This window comes from Leptodactylus fuscus, chromosome 6, assembly GCF_031893055.1.
Source record: "Leptodactylus fuscus isolate aLepFus1 chromosome 6, aLepFus1.hap2, whole genome shotgun sequence".
NCBI lineage: Eukaryota > Metazoa > Chordata > Amphibia > Anura > Leptodactylidae > Leptodactylus > Leptodactylus fuscus.
This window is the reverse complement of record NC_134270.1, coordinates 61,916,721-61,931,259: the sequence shown is the minus strand read 5'-3', so window position 1 is coordinate 61,931,259 and position 14,539 is coordinate 61,916,721. Positions and strand designations below refer to the sequence as shown.

General features: G+C 44.0%; 1 protein-coding gene across 1 annotated transcript in view; it reads right to left on the bottom strand.

Moving 5' to 3' along the window:
- Nucleotides 1-14,539, bottom strand: part of LOC142210757 (CMP-N-acetylneuraminate-beta-galactosamide-alpha-2,3-sialyltransferase 4-like) — a 121,382-nt gene that overhangs the window by 80,140 nt on the left and 26,703 nt on the right. The window contains exon 3 of the mRNA XM_075280156.1: nt 2,571-2,623. The gene's annotated coding sequence lies outside the window, so the exon portion shown is untranslated. The remainder of the gene's footprint in view (nt 1-2,570; nt 2,624-14,539) is intronic.

Sequence of the window (14,539 nt, the reverse complement as noted above, 5' to 3'; positions counted from 1 at the left end):
AATTGGTCCAAACTGGGCTGGTTAGAGGCTCCCTCCACCATGAATTTGCCCAAACTGGGCTGTTTAGAGGCTCCCTCCACCATGAATTTGCCCAAACTGGGCTGGTTAGAGGCTCCCTCCACCATGAATTGGTCCAAACTGGGGTTTTTAGAGGCTCCCTCCACCATGAATTGGTCCAAACTGGGGTTTTTAGAGGCTCCCTCCACCATGAATTGGTCCAAACTGGGGTGGTTAGAGGCTCCCTCCACCATTAATTGGTCCAAACTGGGCTGGTTAGAGGCTCCCTCCACCATTAATTGGTCCAAACTGGGCTGGTTAGAGGCTCCCTCCACCATGAATTTGCCCAAACTGGGCTGTTTAGAGGCTCCCTCCACCATGAATTTGCCCAAACTGGGCTGGTTAGAGGCTCCCTCCACCATGAATTGGTCCAAACTGGGGTTTTTAGAGGCTCCCTCCACCATGAATTGGTCCAAACTGGGGTGGTTAGAGGCTCCCTCCACCATTAATTGGTCCAAACTGGGCTGGTTAGAGGCTCCCTCCACCATGAATTGGTCCAAACTGGGGTTTTTAGAGGCTCCCTCCACCATGAATTGGTCCAAACTTGGCTGTTTAGAGGCTCCCTCCACCATTAATTGGTCCAAACTGGGCTGGTTAGAGGCTCCCTCCACCATGAATTGGTCCAAACTGGGTTTTTAGAGGCTCCCTCCACCATGAATTTGCCCAAACTGGGCTGTTTAGAGGCTCCCTCCACCATGAATTGGTCCAAACTGGGTTTTTTAGAGGCTCCCTCCACCATGAATTGGTCCAAACTTGGCTGTTTAGAGGCTCCCTCCACCATTAATTGGTCCAAACTGGGCTGGTTAGAGGCTCCCTCCACCATGAATTGGTCCAAACTGGGTTTTTTAGAGGCTCCCTCCACCATGAATTTGCCCAAACTGGGCTGTTTAGAGGCTCCCTCCACCATGAATTGGTCCAAACTGGGTTTTTTAGAGGCTCCCTCCACCATGAATTGGTCCAAACTGGGCTGGTTAGAGGCTCCCTCCACCATGAATTGGTCCAAACTGGGGTGGTTAGAGGCTCCCTCCACCATTAATTGGTCCAAACTGGGCTGGTTAGAGGCTCCCTCCACCATTAATTGGTCCAAACTGGGCTGGTTAGAGGCTCCCTCCACCATGAATTTGCCCAAACTGGGCTGGTTAGAGGCTCCCTCCACCATGAATTGGTCCAAACTGGGTTTTTTAGAGGCTCCCTCCACCATGAATTTGCCCAAACTGGGCTGGTTAGAGGCTCCCTCCACCATGAATTGGTCCAAACTGGGGTTTTTAGAGGCTCCCTCCACCATGAATTTGCCCAAACTCTGCTGGTTAGAGGCTCAATCCACCCTGATTTTCAAAACAAATGTTGGTGCCAACCTCAACTTACTACAAGGGCCAAATTCACTGCTGGTGACAAGCTCTCCTCACTGCAAGTGCCAAATACACATGTTTCAAGGTGTTTTCCTACTGTCAGAGAGGTGGTATTGAGTGTGTAAAGTGTGTAGTTGTTAGGCTGTGATGTTGGGGTAATAGAGGGTCTTTGGTGTGTTAGATGCCCCCAGACATGCTTCCCCTGCTGTCCCAGTGTCATTCCAGAGGTGTTGGCATCATTTCCTGGGGTGTCATAGTGGACTTGGTGACCCTCCAGACACGGATTTGGGTTTCCCCCTTAACGAGTATCTGTTCCCCATAGACTATAATGGGGTTCGAAACCCGTTCGAACACACGAACATTGAGCGGCTGTTCGAATCGAATTTCGAACCTCGAACATTTTAGTGTTCGCTCATCTCTATTAAATATGAACTATACACAAGACTTTGTGTCATACCATAGCAAAGACTGTAAGGTGTGATGAGCATGTCTGTTTTATTGTGGTATCTGGTTACCCAGCTTTCTCATAACCCTGAATGGTAGATTATGGTACAAAATGATACAGGGTTGATGGGTCATTCTATAAGGGTTCATTCTCACACTGTGACAACCACCAATGTTCATATGATTATACTGTAGCAGGGTAAGTTCACACAGAGTTTTTGGGATCGGAACCTGAGGTGGAGGCCGCCTCAGGTTCCGTTCCAAAAAACTGGCTTGCCGCAACTGAAAGCCGGTGCACTGCATCGGCATCCAGCCGCGCACTCTGCTCCGGATTAGGCCCAATGAATGAGCCTAGTCCGGAGGAGGGAGTTTCTACAGGCCGAATCGCGAGGTGACTCAGCCTGAAGAATGAACATCTCGCTTCTTTTCCGGGAGCCAGAAGAAACGGCTCCCAGAAAAAAGACCTGAACGGCTCCCATTGATTTCAATGGGAGCTGTCTTTTTGGTCAGGGTTTTGAGGTGGATATGGCCTCAAAACCCTGACCAAAAAACTCTGTGTGAACTTACCCTAATGGTGTGATCATTGGCACCTACATGCACCTTTACTAAACACATTTGTCGTTTAGGATTCTAGAAAAGGCAAGTGACATACTAAATCTGGCATTAATTGACATATGTAATGATGTACAACTATGTGCCCAGGCCCTGCCCTATACTTACCGTATTTTAATTGCTGTAAAAGCGTCTTCTTTACATGCCATAGACTCACTCCCCTAGAGAAAAGCAAATAGAATAGAAATTAGCAATTAGCAATTAGGCCTTATTCACATATACAAGCAATGTTCGCATTATTCACAGACGGTATGAAAGGTGCATTTATATTTTCATTGTTTTTAAAGAAGAGATACACATGGTCATTGTGCAGATCAAGGCCATCCATTATAGTCTGTGGGTCTATCACCCTTCGGGGTGATGCGCTAGTTTATTTATTTGACGTAATAGATTGCCACTTTTCTAATATGAGAATTGGGTTTTTGCCAAAATTAAGCCCCCTATGTACACATATGTGTGGCCACTAGGTTAATTAGATACTTGCTGTATCTAAGAGTATTGATACTTCACTGTAAATAGAGCATCTGCCATTATGTTTCAGGAAGTGGGACAGTGACCACAGTTGTGACTTTGTCCTTGCACAATATCCTTTGTGTTACATCACAGGAAGTGAAGCATGTGGTCCAGCATCATGATCTTGCATTTGTACATTATTCTTGTATTTCCCACAAGAAGTGGGACAACTTTTAAGACTGAAGCGCCACATTGCGGAAACAGCTTTTTTTGTTGCAGATTTTGCTGTGTTTTTTTTTGTTTGTTTATTTTTGGGGTTTTTTTTAAGCCAAAGCCAGGAGTGGATTGAGCAGAATGGAGAAATGGAAGAACTTCGTATATATTTCTCATTCCTTTTGTAGCCATTCTCAAAATATGGCAGCAAAATCTGCAACAAATAAAGCTACGTTTCCGCAACGAGGGGCTTCAGCCTAATACAGGAAGTGGGTGAATGTGCAGTACTGTGGCTTTGAATGTGTACAATATCCTTTGTGTTACATCACAAGAAATGGGGCTTCTTTAAAGAGGACCTTTCATGTCCTCGGGGCACATGCGGTTTTATATACCGCTAGAAAGCCGACAGTTGGGTGAAGAGCTATCAGTGCATTTACCAAGAGCTTTTCACTGTCAGGAGGGCGTTCCTGACAGTGTAACTGCGCTGTACTGTAAGGGGGCGTTCCTTACCGCCTAGCCATGATGCTGAGTGGTGAGGAATGCCCCTCTGCTCTTGGCAGTACTCGTACATAGACAATTACGGGGGGCAGTTTTTTTATTTTTATTTTACAGGTGAGACATGTTAAATAATGGAATAGAAAGGTTTTGTTTTACAAGAATCCTAGCAGATGGGAATTGGCTGACTCCTAACAAAATACGTGTTTATAAAGCTGGTTCTCTTAGGGTGTTCTGTTTGTGTTTTTAAGATCAGCCTGACTAGTTAGATATCCACGGTCCAGATTTATTATTACAGTTATGACTAGACATTAGTGCATTCATTTTCAACTACATTTTTTTTGACTTGCTAGACAGTAGGGTGTGGATTCTCATAAAAAGGGTAAGTGGCTTAAAGGACAAAAATGTTTTTAAACTGTTATGACTTTTACGCCAGTACAGCATGAAAAGGATCTCCATTTAGGCCACACCCCCTGTCCCGAAAAAAATGTTTTATAAATGAAGTGCAGGGCAGAAAAAGACCACAAAATGTGCGAGTAACTTAATAAATGTGCCCCAATGAGTGCAGTCTGTAAGGCCGGGTTCACACGGGGTGTTTTGGTCCGGAACCTGAGGCGGAGGCCGCCTCAGGTTCTGGACCAAAAAACGGGTAGCCGCGACTGAATGCCGATGCATGTGAATAATAGGCTGAAAATTATATTGGCCGCCTGGAGATTCATGGGCATAAGATCTGAGTGACAAAGTTTGTGGGGCATTTGCAGCCGCTTGAAACATGTCATTAGAGGGTTAATACAGTTGTCCTAGAAACATGGCAGCGTCTCCTACATGAGGTTATTCCGATTTAATAGGATTTCTTCTGAAACTGATAGGATGGACAGGGGAAGACTGGCTATATGGGCACTAGTGCCCAATGGACCACAGCCTAAAGAGGCTACAGCCTATGAGTCAAATACATTGAAGTTTAGGGTCTATATAAAACAATGCAAAAGATTAAATATGCTAAAATGTAACCAGGCTCATGTGTTTTACAGCTCGGGCAGAAGAAGAGGGGCACATGATCCTTAATCCCCATAACCATTTCCCACCACCCTCGCAAATAAGATTCCTTCACAGAAGGACAACCGTGTCATTTTAGGCCAAATGGTCATATGAATAATTTGGACCTCAAGTAACTGTCCCCTGCATGTTTGTAACGGGCACAGCCCAATTATTTCCACACAACAACCAGAGCCCCTAGGTTTCCCTCAGAAGTTCTCAGTGTTTACTATTGATAAATTGGAATCATTGCTACAATGTTTCAATGGAGTCAAATATGTCAGGTTGACCTGTATCAGAGGTCTCCAACCTGGTTCTTAAGACGTTCAGAAACTATGACTCAGTGCATACCAAGGCAGCCAGAGGCTTCAGGGAATGCCAAGAGCTGTGATTTAGTAACAGGCTGAAGGGCTTTTTATCTACATTTAGAAATCAGATGATCTTTTAGACTCCACCTGTGACCCTGTGACCTCCACCTTGTTGTTCCAAAAAACACAAAAAAAATAAACATGTGCATATCAAAACATGGGTAACTGCAATGGAAGTAAATCTAAGGGAGCGTTCACACTACCGTCGGTTTCCGACATGTAGTGTCCGCTCCTAGTGTCCGCTCAAAATCTGTCACGGACACTAGGAGCGGACACTAGATGTGTCCGTGACACCTGTCATTCACTTTAATGGGCATCGGGTGCGTTCTTTTGCACTCCGTGCCCGTCCTTTCCTGTCCGCAAGAGAAGATGTCCGACTTCTCAAGCGGACAGAAAAACCAGGGTTCCTCTGTCCGCTTGACAAGTCGGACATCTTCTCTTGCGGACAGGGAAGGACGGGCACGGAGTGCAAAAGAACGCACCCGATGCCCATTAAAGTGAATGACAGGTGTCACGGACACATCTAGTGTCCGCTCCTAGTGTCCGTGACAGATTTTGAGCGGACACTAGGAGCGGACACTACATGTCAGACACCGACGGTAGTGTGAACGCCCCCTAATTAAACATGGACCTTCATTACTATTTAATGTTAATAATGTTGTTGCAGTTACACGTTTTTTCCCATTGGGAGATTCACTTGTGAGCCAGTCTGAGCCTGCCATCTAGTACTGTGTTAGATACACTCCAGAGGTATCTAATAGTAAAATATGTAAGTCGCGAAGTGTTAGGGGGCGTTCACACTACCGTCGGTGTCCAACAGGTAGTGTCCGCTCCTAGTGTCCGCTCAAAATCTGGCACGGACATTAGGAGCGGACACTAGCTGTGTCCGTGACACCTGTCATTTATTTAAATGGGCATCGGGTGCGTTGTTTTGCACTCTGTGCCTGTCCTTCCCTGTCCGCAAGTGAAGATGTCCGACTTCTCAAGCGGACAGAAGAACCCTGCATGTCGGGTTTTCCTGTCCGTTTGAGAAGTCGGACATCTTCACTTGCGGACAGGGAAGGAAGGGCACGGAGTGCAAAAGAACGCACCCGATGCCCATTTAAATAAATGACAGGTGTCACGGACACAGCTAGTGTCCACTCCTAATGTCCGTGCCAGATTTTGAGCGGACACTAGGAGCGGACACTAACTGTCGGACACCGACGGTAGTGTGAACGCTCCCTTGATGCATCCTGCATACACATGGGCAACTACAGTCTCTATCTCATGCACATCGCTATGTAGCTGTAGTATGGCGCTCACAGACTTCCACTCTCTACTGCGTGTTTTCTTATTTCATACAAAGTTTTTATCTGTCTGATGCTGTAAACATATATAAAGACTGATAAGGGATCAGATTTCCTGTTGTGTGGGCAGATATATAAGCTGTGCTCAAACATAGCATACTATTAGCTCCAAAACCCCTGAGAACCCCATATAATAATAATAACTTTATATAGCGCCAACATATTCCGTAACACTTTATAAATCAGAGGACACATGAACAGACAATATGAGACATTACCATGACAGTAAGGCCACAGACAGAAATGGAGATATCAGGGTTAGGTCGGTTAGTAGATGGAGGGAACACAAGAAGTTCAGTTTTTGAAAGATAAAAATTTCAGACAAAGAGAAGACATGATGTTAGAGACAGCAGAGAGACAGTCACTGGTGTTCTGTAGTAGTGCAGGGTGACGTCACAGGATGAGGTATATAGTTGGGTATCACCATCATAAAGGTGGTACCAGTAGCCAAATCTGCTGATGGTTTGTCCAATTGAGACTGTGTACAGAGAGAAGACAAGGGGGCCCAGGACCGACCCTTGAGGAACCCCAACCACAAGGGACAGAGGAGAAGAAATAGCAACAGTTAATGTTATAATAAATGAGCGGTCAGTGAGATAGGAAGAAAACCAAGAGAGAGCGCTATCCCTGAGGCCAATAGAGTGGAGCATAGTGAGGAGAAGATGGTGGTCTACAATGTCAAATGCTCCTGAGAGATCCAGAAAAATAAGAAGTGAATAGTTTCCTTTAGATTTAGCCGTCAAGAGATCATTGGAGACTTTTGTGAGGGCCATTTTTGTAGAGCGTAGTGCACGACAACCTGATTGTAAGGGGTCCAGGAGAGAAATAGCAGAGAGATAGCGGATTAGAATAGACCAAGCGTTCCTGGAGTTTAGAGATGAAGGGGAGGTTAGAGACTGGTTGGTTGTTGGCAGCACAGGATGGGTCGAGGGAGGTTTTTTCAGTAGTGTGGTTATAAAAGCATGTTTGAAGAAGGAGGGAAAGATTCCATAAGAAAGAGGAAGGTTAAAAATTTTAGGAAGGTGAGTTGAAAAAGCAGGGGACAGAAACTGGAGGACGCCATTTACATAGTGAAACATGTAGGGGCAGCTTTTGTGTTCAGATTTAAGCTATCGTCAGAACACCACGATGGGATAGATGGAAAAGACAGAAGCTACCACCCATGTCTGTAATAAAATAGATCTAATAATCACCTATCCCAGAGGAAATAAACACTGGGAGCCAAATGACTGAATTACGTAGAAAAAAAAAAGTCAATGTTAATACCCCTTGTAATAAGAAGGTGGTTTCTGGGCTTTTAAATCATGATGTCTTATCTCTCTATATTATAAAAATGAATTCTTGTCTGTCTCTTCACCCTGCGCGACCAAACAACTGGACCAATCTTCACCAAATTTGGCACACAGATACTTCAGGTGTTCAGGAAGGTTTAAGATGAGGCCCCAACCCACTCGGACCTACCGTTCCGGAGATACAGCTTTCCAACAGGCCGCTCCTGCATTGAACTACAAGAGCAAGAGCGGCCTCCCAAAAATGTCCGCCAGCCGGCATGCTCTCTCGGCTCTGCTGGTGTCTCACTGGCAGAGCCAACTGCGCAGGCGTCGGAGGTGACGCAGGAGGAAGACGACAGAGAAGGGGAGGATCCAGCCGAAGATATAGGCGTCGCAGGATCGTGTTCTCGAGCAGCAGTGGGGACACCCCCATCGTATTCTCAGTGCTGGGGCCTGCCCCCATCGCTGTGAGATAACTAACTTGCATACCGGTAAAAACTGGTATTTCTAAGGAATGGCGCAGCGGAGACCACATCTAAAGGTAAGAGACGAATAGCCTTTCTAAAGGCTATTCCGACGTGTGATCGCCAAAAAAATTCATTTCAATGGTAGAATCCCTTTAAATATGCGTGTCTGCACAAAGTTCCACAAAATGAAGGATTAGATACACGCGTCTGCACATCGTTCCACAAACCAGAGGATTAGATATGCGCGTCTGCACACAGTTCCACACACCAAAGGATTAGATACGTGTGTCTGCTCAAAGTACCACACGCGGAAGGATTAGATACACAGGTCAGCACACAGTTCCACAAACCAGAGGATTAGATATGCAAGTCTACACACAGTTCCACAACCCAAATGATTAGATACGCATGTCTGCACACATAACCACACGCCAAAGGATTAGATACACAGGTCAGCACACAGTATCACACACCAGAGGATTAGATACGCGCATCCGCACAAAGTACAACATGTCGAAAGATTAGATACGTACGTCTGCATACAGTTCCACATGCAAGACGATTAGATTTGAGCATCTGCACAAAGTACCACACGCTGGAGGATTAGATACACAGGTCAGCACACAGTATCACATGCCAGAGGATTAGATACATGCGTCTGCACACAATTCCACATGTCAAAGGATTAGATATGCACGTCTGCACACAGTTCCACACGCCAGAGGATTAGATACGCAAGTCTGCCCACTGTTCCACACACCGCATGATTAGACACGCGCCACTGCACACAATACCACACGCCGGAGGATTGGATATGTGCCAATGCACACAGTTACACATTCCACAAGATTAGATATGAGCATCCACACACAATTCCACATGCCAGAGGATTACATATGCGAGTCTTCACACAGTACTACACGCCAGAGGATTAGATACGTGCATCTTCACACAGTTCCACACGTCAGAAGATTAGATACGTGCATCTATACACAGTTCCACATTCCGCAGGATTAGATACACACGTCTGCGCACAATTCCACATGCTGGAGGATTAGATACGCATGTCTTTACACAGTACCACACGCTAGAGGATTAGATACACAAGTCAGTACACAGTACCACATGCCAGAGGATTAGATACGCACGTCTTCACACAGTTCCACAGGCCGGAGGATTAGATACGTGCGTCTATGCACAGTGACACATGCCGCAGCATTAGATATGCACGTCTGCGCATAGTTACACATGCCAGAGGATTAGATACGCACGTCTTTACACAATGCCTTTACACAATACGTCTTTTTCTGCCCTGCACTTCATTTATGAAGCATTTGCTCCACTTTTTGGTGAGAAAAGGGTGAGTGGCCTACATGGAGATACATTGTAAAACTAGTCAATGGCTAGTCTGCAGAGTTCTCTTCTGTGGACTATCAGTCCTTATTATACCTATATGGAAAACATCAGCCTTTCGTTAGGTATAATTGACATGCTGATTTACAAAACCGCAACGGTTATTGAAATCGCAGCATTACCGCTGTGAATATTTTTCTGCAATGTGGGGATGGGATTAGCCAAAATCCCATCCACTTTGCAGGTACTGTAAAATGATGTCCGTCGTGGCCAAATCGCAACATGGCGCTTTGGCCTAAAAAAAGCTCAGCTGCAAAAAATATGGCCAACCCCCATTTTGTAAATGGTGTTAATGGAAGAATAATTGGTTTTTGCATTGTTTATCAGTGATAGCCATTTTCATTGGTATAGGAAAAACAGCATCTGTAATAGCAGCTTTATAACCAGGCTAAGCAATGGTTAATCATTATATTTACTGTTTGCCAAGTAAATGTGATATTTCTTCTCGCACCGCACCCTGATGGAGGAGCTCTAATGACATCACACCTCATCCCCAGCTGGAGCCTCCCGTCCACACAACGTATCCCCCACATTACTGACATACTTTACCAGGGAGTGCTTTGCTATAATGTAAATTTCTGTGGTACTGTGTTTACATCAACAAAAAATATGAAGTATGTGCACACTGCCACTCACCATAAGACCGAACCAGAAAGGGTGCACGACCTGTAGATTCCCGGACTTCAGAGGACAAATTTAATGGAAAATATATTGCACAAAAGGTCCGCAGCACCTTGATCCGGTTAAAATATAACCTTTATTTCATGCTTAAAAGTCCATAATAGGAACGTGCTGACAGACAACAGAAAACATAGAAAAAACGCATAAAAAACGCGTTTTTTATGCGTTTTTTCTATGTTTTCTGTTGTCTGTCAGCACGTTCCTATTATGGACTTTTAAGCATGAAATAAAGGTTATATTTTAACCGGATCAAGGTGCTGCTGACCTTTTGTGCAATATATTTTCCACTGTGTTCACATCTAGCAGATCAGCAATGTGTTCATTTGAATTTTTCAAAAGCATAGAACATGTTAATGTAGCTATGTGCATTATCAGACATCAGAACGTCACCACCCCATTCTTATCAGCCAGTGGTTGATAGATACTGAATACACAGGATGCACCATCACAGATGTCAGACCAGGGGGTGATGTCTGAATGTAAACTCAGCTCTTGGATCAGGGGGTTGCAACTCTGAGCAACCAGCAATATCATTGAAATCAAGTGATAGTTATTAGGATACAAGTCCCTTATCCACTGCATGCTACTGAATCGCCTCAGCTCACCTCAACCCACTTTTGGCAAAAAGTTCCAATAGTACCTTGTACCAGTACCTGTTTTAGACTAGGTACCAAGCTAGCCAAACAGCACTAGAAGCATGGTGTAATTGTAAGGAACTGAACCCTATAACAGTTTTGAATGCCCCCCCCCATCCCATATCACATGAACATTACAGGTCAGATTAAGCATCATTGTGTACGCAAGGTCTAATCTGATATACGATATCTTATGTCACTGGGGGATGCAGCTGCCAGATCAGGCAATAATGTTAACAACCATACAACGCCCTAAACCTTACTTACATTATGCTGGAAAGGCTTTGATCTTCATACAGGTGCGACAATACTGCCAGATCTGCGCCCATTCCCATTTTTCTGACAGCAGACAAGAACGCCAGCAATATAGCAACACTGGAGGTCACCTTTAATATGCCAAAAATAATGTTGTGTATTCTCCATTCTTTTGTTTGATTAAGGCCAGATGGTTGGGCCTCTTTGACACTGAGGGTCCCATAGCAGCTGCTATGGCTGTAACTATAGATGACAACCCGTTACAAGAAGTGGGTACACTCTACAGTAGAAAACAATTATATAATAGCCAAACTAAGTTGAGTCCGATTGAGCCTGTCGAGACACTGCTATGCAGTAGAACAAGGGCGGTTTGTAGGGTTCCCCTCTGATAATTCCCTTCCCCATCCTATAGCTGAGTACTGATAACACATTGGATGGTGAACTTTGGTGGACAGCCATTTTCAGGTCTCTCCAGAGATGTTCAATTGGGTTGAGGTCAGGGCTCTGGCTGGGTCAGTCAAGAATGGTCACATAGTTGTTCTCCTTTGTTATTTTAGCTGTGTGCTTAGGGTCATTGTCTTGTTGGAATGTGAACCTTCGGCCCAGTTTGAGGTCCAGAGCACTCTGGAAGAGGTTTTCTTCCAGGATATCACTGTACTTGGCCGCAATCATCTTTCCTTCATTTGCAACCAGTTTTCCTGTCCCTGCAGCTGAAAAACACCCCCATAGCATGATGCTGCCACCACCATGTTTCACTGTTGGGATTTTATTGGGCAGGTGATGAGCAGTGCCTGGTTTTCTCCACACATACCGCTTAAAATGAATGCCAAAAAGTTCAATCTTCACCTCATAAGACCAGAGAATCTTATTTCTCATAGTCTGGGAGTCCTTCATGTGGTTTTTGGCAAACTCTATGTGGGCTTTCATATGTCTTGCACTAAGGACAGGCTTCCTTTGGGCCACTATGCCATAAAGCCCTGACTGGTGGAGGGCTGCAGTGATAGTAGACTTTGTGGAACTTTCTTCCATCTCCCTACTGCATCTCTGGAGCTCAGCCACAGTTCTTTGATCTTTGAGTTCTTCTTTACCTCTCTCATCAAGGTTCTTCTCTCATGATTGCTCAGTTTGGCTGGATGGCCAAGTCTAGGAAGAGTTCTGGTTGCCCTAAACTTCGTCCAAGGATTATGGAAGCCACTGTGCTCTTAGGAACCTTGAGTGCTGAAGAAATTCTTTTGAAACTGTGGACAGATCTGTGCCTTGCCACCATTCTGTCTCTGAGCTCCTTGGGCAATTTATTTGACCTCACAATTCTCATTTGCTCTGACTTGCACTGTGAGCTGTGAGGTCTTATATAGACAGGAGTGTGTCTCTCCTAATCAAGTCCAATCAGTTTAATTAAACACAGCTGGACTCCAATGAAGGAGCAGAACCATCTCAAGGAAGATCAGAAGGAAATGGACAGCATGTGAGTTAAATATGAGTGTCACAGCAAAGGGACTGAACACTTATTTCAGTTCTGGCTGCAGTCCAGGCTGCAGTATTTACCGTATCATACCTAACATTTGTTTCTGTGTAAAAACACTGCGTTTTACAGTATCTACACAGTGGATAAGATTCTGCATAAAAAATATGCAGTGGAAATGTTGAGATTTCAAAAATGCATGTGTTTTAATAAATCGCAGCCTATGGATATGCCGGTGTTTTCCGTATAGATGCAATAGAGGCAGAAAGTCAGCAGAGGAAAACTCTGCAGAAAAACTCACCACGCGTTTCTATCGTGGTCTTTTCCGCAGTCTTTTTTTTTGCAGCGATTTTCTGTGTGTGGTCCTAGCCTTAGACTGGAATAACATTGGCATTATTTTGCTACCATAAGATGCGTAATAATGCATAATAATATCATCATTGTGTGCATGTTACTAAACCTGATCAGGAGAGTCATTGTCTTTTTGTAAAAGGGGTGTCACCAAAAAATATTATCTATGGTATTAATGGGCTTACAGTCACAGACATTCTCCATTAGGAAACCATTCTAATGTTTTCAAATAGTTTGCTGCATTCTGCCTTTTAATAAGTGGCACCTAGTGAACAATCAGATCCTATCAGATCCCTGATACTATCTTAGGCCTTATTCACACATCCACATATCACATACGTGTGCCATCTGCATACATACACAACCATTTCAATGTGTTACTTCAGACAACTACTTTTAGTTTTTTTGCAGACCATAAGTAATGTATCACGGATGCATCACACCAATGAAAGTCTACGGGTCTGTGACATACAAAGTAGGACATACAAAAAAAGAAAGGTCATCTGCTTTTCCCAGACATGAAAAGTGGATTAACTACAGACAGCAACACGCAAGTTAGCAGGGTGCTGTGTTGTCTGTAAATGTCATTGACCTCACACGTAAGCAAATGTAAATGTTTGAATAAGGCATTGGATGAAGGTCTTGCAGTCCCCATAGACAGACTATGAGTGAATCCTATACAACCTGTTCCTAATGTTTATTGACATATGGAATTTTTCATAATCCAAAATGAATGAAAGAATAATAAAAAAAGAGTATATGGACAATCATGTATACAAGGACAAATATTTCTACAGTGCAGGAATCAATCATAAAGTGAACAGGAATCCATATTTACATGATAAAGGACATGTTCCAGGAACGAGCAGCTATTTCTAATCATTCATTCATTTCTATTCATTGTCCTGACTTGCCCTTTTTTTTGTCTAATATCTGCACCTAATTTATCAGAAATGACGCACATAAATTTTGCACAAAATTCACCAAATGGAACTTGTGATTCCAATACTGTGAGATATGTTGTGTTTTTACCCTATCCATGTATAGTAGAGTAGGTGCACCTTTTTTCCAAAAGGGCACATTCATAAATGCAAAAATATTTAAATGTTACTTCAAATAAACCAAAGTCACTTTTCCTGAAGAAGAAGAAAAAAAAAAAAAAAAAAAAGAAACTGGAAGAGCCTGGTGTAAAAGCCTTCAAAATATGATCAAACGAATGATAAACCTTGGCACTGAGCATAAAATGTTAAAAAAATAGGTGCAAGAGGTTTGATAAATGTTCCCCATTTATGTTTCAGTTCCTCTCCATTATGAAGAGCTCTGCTTGCTATCAGTACATGACAACTTGTGCACATCTAGAGGGTGAGCACCATGTCCTGTTCACACTGCTGCTCTTTACAAGGGGGCGAGCCGATCAATAATTAATGTTCACTTCTTTATATGTAAGGTTAGGTTCACATCACATTTTTACTATACTTTGCAAAGTAAAAAAAAAATAAAATGTAGATGCCTCGCGATTCGGCCTGAAGTCACTCCCTCCTCCCGACTAGGCCCATTCATTGGGCCTAATCCAGAGCAGAGTGCGCAGTGCACTGCACTGGCATTCAGTCACGGCTTCGCCTCCGCCTC